The sequence below is a fragment of the Mandrillus leucophaeus genome, unplaced genomic scaffold, assembly GCF_000951045.1.
Source record: "Mandrillus leucophaeus isolate KB7577 unplaced genomic scaffold, Mleu.le_1.0 Scaffold399, whole genome shotgun sequence".
In the NCBI taxonomy this organism is placed as follows: Eukaryota; Metazoa; Chordata; class Mammalia; order Primates; family Cercopithecidae; genus Mandrillus; species Mandrillus leucophaeus.
This window is the reverse complement of record NW_012104242.1, coordinates 1,107,846-1,114,176: the sequence shown is the minus strand read 5'-3', so window position 1 is coordinate 1,114,176 and position 6,331 is coordinate 1,107,846. Positions and strand designations below refer to the sequence as shown.

The 6,331-nt window shown below is 41.6% G+C and overlaps 1 protein-coding gene across 1 annotated transcript in view; it reads right to left on the bottom strand.

Moving 5' to 3' along the window:
• WDR37 (WD repeat domain 37) overlaps positions 1 to 6,129 on the bottom strand; it is an 86,399-nt gene extending 80,270 nt beyond the window's left edge. Inside the window, exon 1 of the mRNA XM_011991561.1 lies at positions 6,040 to 6,129. The gene's annotated coding sequence lies outside the window, so the exon portion shown is untranslated. The remainder of the gene's footprint in view (positions 1 to 6,039) is intronic.
• Between the last annotated feature and the right edge of the window lie 202 nt (positions 6,130 to 6,331).

Here is a 6,331-nt window from a genome sequence, read left to right as displayed (position 1 = left end):
GGAACGCCAGGGAAAAAATATTTGACTTTAGAGAAGTCATTTTTTAAACTTTTAGAGGTTGTGACATTTAAGTAACATGATTTTATTTAGTGCCTGGTATGCAAAGACATTCTGCTGGGCATAGCAACAAATAGAAAGCTTTATAAATCGCGGTGTCCCATCTAACCCACATTCTAATAGGTGATTTTATTTTGCAGCACTGCACCACAGTCAGGTAACACCAAGAATATCGTTAATGTAATTTTTTAATTTGATATATTTAGGATTCCACAAAAGTCACTGAAAATAACTGAGTGAATGACATGTCACAGAACAAGGGAAAGAAATCATTTTTTGAGGGTCAGTCGCCTTACATCTTTTGTAACTAATTTAATCCCCAAAAGAATCCAATAAAGTAGAAGTTACTCTGAATTGAATTTTAAGCATGGGAATGTTGAAATTACTTGTCAAAAGTGAAAAATAACAGTGCATCTGGGCAAAGACTAAAGGCTGACATCAGAGCCCATGTTCTTTTCACTGTTAATGTGCTAGCGCTGCAGTAACAAAATACTGCAAACTAGGCAGCTTAAACAAATTTATTGTCAGAGGTCTGACTTGAAATCCAAAATCAAGGTATTGGCAGGGTTGGTTCCTTCTGAAAGCTGTGGTGGGAGCCTGTTAATGCTCTCAGCGTCTGGGCATTCCTTGACTTGTGGCAGCATATCCCCACCAGTCTTCACATGACGTTTTCCATGTCCGTGTCTGTCTGCACACTTAGCATTCTTTTTATGAGGACATCAGTCATATTGGAGTAAGGTAGGCCCTGCTCCAATATGACCTCATGTTAACCAATCATATCCACAACAACCCTGTTTCCAAATAAGGTCACATTGTATAATACTGGAAGTGAGGTCTTTAACACATGAATTTGAAGGGGGGATACAATTTAACCCATAACACCCTGTATCCTGAAATAACTATCCAGTATAATTTTTTTTAAAGACACAAAACTAGCCGAAATTATAAAAAGTTACAATTGCAATCCTGGTATCCAATTACATACTCATGCAGAAGCTGCAGGGAATCTTGTCTCAGAAAACCAATTTCTATCTTGTCCCATGTCCATCTATGCAAAATACATGTAATTTGTCCCTGACACAGGGCAACAATGCTGAATTTACTAAGACTCATTTATGAGCATAGTTTGATAGGGGATTAAGATTTACTAGGTATTCTGTCATTGTCCTCATTACTGATTATTTTAACTGTGCCTGAAACACTTGGATAGTTAGTTCACTATAGTGTTATAACCTGTTTGACATGTTGCTTTATAATCATTCTTAAGTTATATATATATATACACACATACACACACACATATATCTCATGTAACAGGCACAGCTGTTTTCGTGTGTATCACTTTATTGCACTTCACAGGTATCATGTTTCTTACAAAGTGGAGATTTGTGGCAGCCCTACATGGAGCATGTCTGTCGGCACCATTTTTCTAACAGTATGTACTCACTTCATGTCTCTGTGTCATGGTAATTCTTGGAATGTTTCAAATGTTTCCATTATTATATCAGTTATGGTGATCTGTGATTAGTGATCTTTGATATTACTGTCGTAATTGTTTGGGGGGCACCATGAACCACCCCTATATAAGACAGTACACTGAGTCAATAAATGTTGTATGTGTTCTGACCATTCTACTGACTCCCTATCTGTCTCCTTCTGCTCAGAACTCCCTATCCTTGACACACGGCAATACTGAAATTAGGGGCCAGGCATGGTGGTGGCTCATGCCTGTAGTCCCAGCTACTTGGGAGACTGAAGCAGGAGGATTGCTTGAGCCCAGGAGTTCAAGGCTGCAGTGAGCCATGATCACGCCACTGCACTTCAGCATGGGCAGCAAAGCAAGACCCTGACTCAAAAAAAAAAAAAAAAAAAAAATTCTGGCAATTAATAGCCCTAAAATGGCTACTAAGTGTTTCATAAAAGAATGAGTTGCACATCTCTTACTTTAAATCAAAAGCTAGAAATGATTAATGATTAAGCATACTGAGGAAGGCATGTTGAAACAGCCAAGTTGTGAACGCAAAGGAAAAGTTCTTGAAGAAATTTGAAGTGCTCCTCCAGTGAATACACAAATGATAAGAAAATAAAACAGCTTTATTGCTGATATGGAGAAACTTTCAGTGGTCTGTATAGATTAAACCAGCCACAATATTCCGTTAAACAAAGGCTAATACAGAGTAAGGCCCTAACTCTCTTCAGTTCTCTGAAGGCTGAGAGAGGTAAGGAAGCTACAAAAGAAAAATCTGAAGCTATCAGAGGTTGGTTCATGAAGTTGAAGGAAAGAAGCTGTCTCTATAATACAAAAGTGCAAGATAGGCCAACCATGCCTGTAATTCCAGCACTTTGGGAGGCCAATGCAAGTAGATCAGTTGAGACCAGCCTGGCCAACATGGTAAAACCCTGCCTCCCCTAAAAATACAAAAATTAGCTGGGTGTGGTGGCACATGCCTGTAGTCCCAGCTACAAATGTAAGAGTGGGCCGGGCACAGTGGCTCTTGAGTAGCTGGAGAATCACTTGAACCTAGGAGCTGGAGGTTGCTGTAAGCCAAGATTGCGCCACTGCACTCCATCCAGCCTGGGTAACAGAGTGAGATTCCATCTCAAAAACAAAAAGTGCAAGTGCAAGATAAAGCAGCAAGTCATCCAGGAGATCTGCCTAAGATCGCTGATGATGGCAGCTTTGCTAATCCACAGGTTTTCACTGGAGTTGAAACAACCTTATTTTGGGAAAAGATGCCGCCTAGGACTGTCATAGCTAGAGAGGAGTCGTCAAAGCCTGGCTTCAGAGCTCCAAAGGACAGGCTGACCTTTGCTAGGGGGCTAGTGCAGCTGATGACTATGTTGAAGCCAGTGCTCATGTATCATTCTGAAAATCCTAGGGTCCTTAAGCGTTATGTTAATTCTACTCTGCCTCTGCTGTGTAGATAGAACAGCAAAGCCTGGATGACAGCACATCTACTTACAGTGTGGTTTACTAAATATTTTCAGCCCACTGTTGAGACCTACTGCTCAGGAAAAAAAAAAAAAAGATTTTCTTGCAAAATATTACTGCTGATTTACAGTGCTCCTGTTCACCCAAGAGCTCTGATGGAGATACACAAGGAGATGAATGTTGATTTCATGCCTGCTAACACAGCATCCCTTCTGCAGCCCGTGGATCAAGGAGTCATTTTGACTTTTAAGTCTCATTATTTAAGAAACACATTTTGTAAGTCTATGGCTGCCTGAAGATGTAACTGAATCACTGCAATAGCATAATAGAACTTGAATGGATAAGCAGTTGCTTCTTGTGGATGAACAAAGAAAGTGGTCTCTTGAGATGGAACCTAATCCAGGTGAAGATGTGAACACTGTTGAAATGACAAAGGATTTAGAATACTCCAGAGACTTAGTTTATGAAGTAGCAGCAGGGTTTGAGAGGATTGACTCCAATTTTCAAAGTTTTCCTGGCCGGGTGCAGTGGCTCACGTCTGTAATCCTAGCACTTTGAGAGGCCACGATGGGCGGATCACGAGGTCAGGAGTTCGAGACCAGCCTGGCCAACATGGTGAAACCCCAGCTCTACTAATAATGCAAAAATTAGCCGGACATGGTGGCGCACGCCCATAGTGCCAGCTACTCAGGAGGCTGAGGTAGGAGAATTGCTTGAACCCGGAAGGCAGAGGTTACAGTGAGCCAAGATCGCGCCACTGCACTCCAGCCTGGGCGAAAGAGCGAGACTCTGTCTCAAAAAAAAAAAAAAAAAGTTTTCCTGTGGGTTAAAAAAAACCTTCCATGAAAAGAAGAGTCAGTCAGTGTGACAAATTTCATTATTATTTTAAGAAACTGCGACAGCCACCCCAACTTTCAAGCACCACCTTGATCAACAGCCATCAACATTGAGGCAAAACCCTCCACCAGCAAAAAGATTATGACTCACTGAAGGCTCAGCTGATGGTTAGCAGTAAAAAATACTAACTTTAATCATCTCGACCATTCAGTACACATCTAATATTCTCTATAACAAAATGGAAAATACACATAAAGCACTTCTGCTACATACTGAATTATGACTGTTGTCTCCAAAACAACTTGTGGGAACGTTTGTTTTGTAAGGTGAACTAACTAGCTGCTTTTTTCATGAAATACCACTTTACTGGAAAGAACTGACAGATAAAGTGAGGTACTCAAACCTAGATATTTGGCAGACATTTTCGTGAAAATAAATATCTTCGTGCCACTTCAAGGAACATAATTCTTAGTACTTGTTGCCAATAATGTTTGAATTTTCATGCAAAAATTCAAATTAAAAAAACTTAAAACCATCAAGAACTTGGTGACTTTATGTTGACGCCAGTGCTACAATACTTAAGCCAGCTTCCCAATACTTAAAAGCTTTTCTGATGAGATTACTAGTGATATTAACAATATGATTGTTTGATATTGAATAATGAAATGTTTTAGCATTTCGAAGACTTATTTATTTCAGTAAATCAATATTTTCCAAATGACCAATGCATGACATTTCAACGTCATGCATAGGAAAATAGACATTGGAGTTACAGTCAAAAATAATGAGTTTTAATGTAACAAGAGTATAAAATGTCCATCGAAGTGGTTTCACATTCCAAATAGTAATTGGAAAATCCACCACTCGTGTTTTGGTGTAGTAGTATCGAAAAAGAATAACCAAGATAATTTGAAAAGGCTATTAAAAAATACTTCTCAATTTTCAAACTGCATACAGCAGGTGCTCATTCATTTCTTTGTAACATGGATGAGAAAAAGACTCCCGGCCAGTGGCACTGTGTTTGTGGTGTTTACGTGTTCTCCCCACACCTGCATAGGTTTCCTCTGAGTACTGCAGTTCTTTCCACATCCCAGAGGTGTGCACGTGAGGTGAACTGGTGTGTGTCTTCACTGCCCCAGTCTGAGTGTGGGTGTGTGAGTGGCTCTGTGATGGAATGGCGTCCTGTCCAGGGCTGGTTCCCTCTTTGTGCCCTGAGCTACTGAAATAGGCTTCAGCTACACATGACCCAGAACTGGAATAATTAAGTAGTAATTATCTTGTTTTTTATTAATCTTTCTTAAATGTATGTATAGCTCACGTTTATTTCAATGTTTAACATTAGAATGGCCTTTAGAAGCTTAGTGATTTTTTTTTTTCCGTGGCCAAAAGTATGCTTTAGGAACTTAATCCTTATTTTTTAGCCTCTGGTAAAATTGGTTTTGCTATACGTTGTTTCACTTAAAGTAATTCCCAAGAACGCACTGACAGCAGTGAGGACTTGCTGCGCATGCAGGAGGCCAGATTTTCTTATCTGTGTGAAGCCAGACATGAAGGAGATCTGCAAACATGTAAAACAAAATCAGTCTATTTTTTTGTCTGGAAAAGATTTTGAATAAAAATGTAACTTAGTGTCATGTGTTTTTTAAGTGAATATTTTAATATGTTTAATTTCTACATTAGTAAATAGCAGTAGCAAACAACAGTGAGCAAAAGCTTTTGAGGGTCCTCAGTACATTTTAAGAGTGTGCAAGAGTCCTGAGACCAAGAAGTTTGAGAACTGGTGCGCACCAGGTTCATCTCAAGTTCAGTATCTTAAATTCCACACAAAAGGTAGAGGAAACAGCTGAATTCGCTGTAGCTGCGAGTACATTTCACGATTATTTAAAGGTTTAGAGGGTTAGGCGCGGTAGCTCACACCTGTAATCCCAGCAGTTTGGAGGCTGAGCCGAGTGGATCACTTCTTGAGGTCAGGAGTTCCAGACCAGCCTCACCAACATGGGGAAACCCCCCCGTCTCTAAAAATACAAAATTAGCCGGGCTTGGTGGCGCATGCCTGTAGTTCCAGCTACTTGGGAGCCTGAGACAGGACAATCGCCTGAACCCGGGCGGCGGAGGTTGCTGTGAGCGGAGACTACATCATTGCACTCCAGCCTGGGCAACGAAAGCAAAACTGTCTCAAAAAATGAAACCATTTGGCACGTCCTGTCGTGTACCCGGAAAGCGAACACTCCCAACATAGCGTGGAACGCCCCACCCCTCTCGCGGCTCCGCTCCGCCTTCGTCCCGGTCGCAGACGACCACCGTTCCAGACGTGCAAGACCTCGCCCTGCAGCCAAACGCCGTAGTCCCAGCGGCGGAACTCGGGAGGGGGGATTCCCAACCAGCCAGTCAGCAGTAACGTCCCGCCTTTCCTCCGTTTCCATTGGCCCAGCCGCGCGGGCGCCTTCCGACCGGGAGGGGTCGGTTCCACGGAACGCGAGCCTCGAGACGTCTGACGTTTGGCAC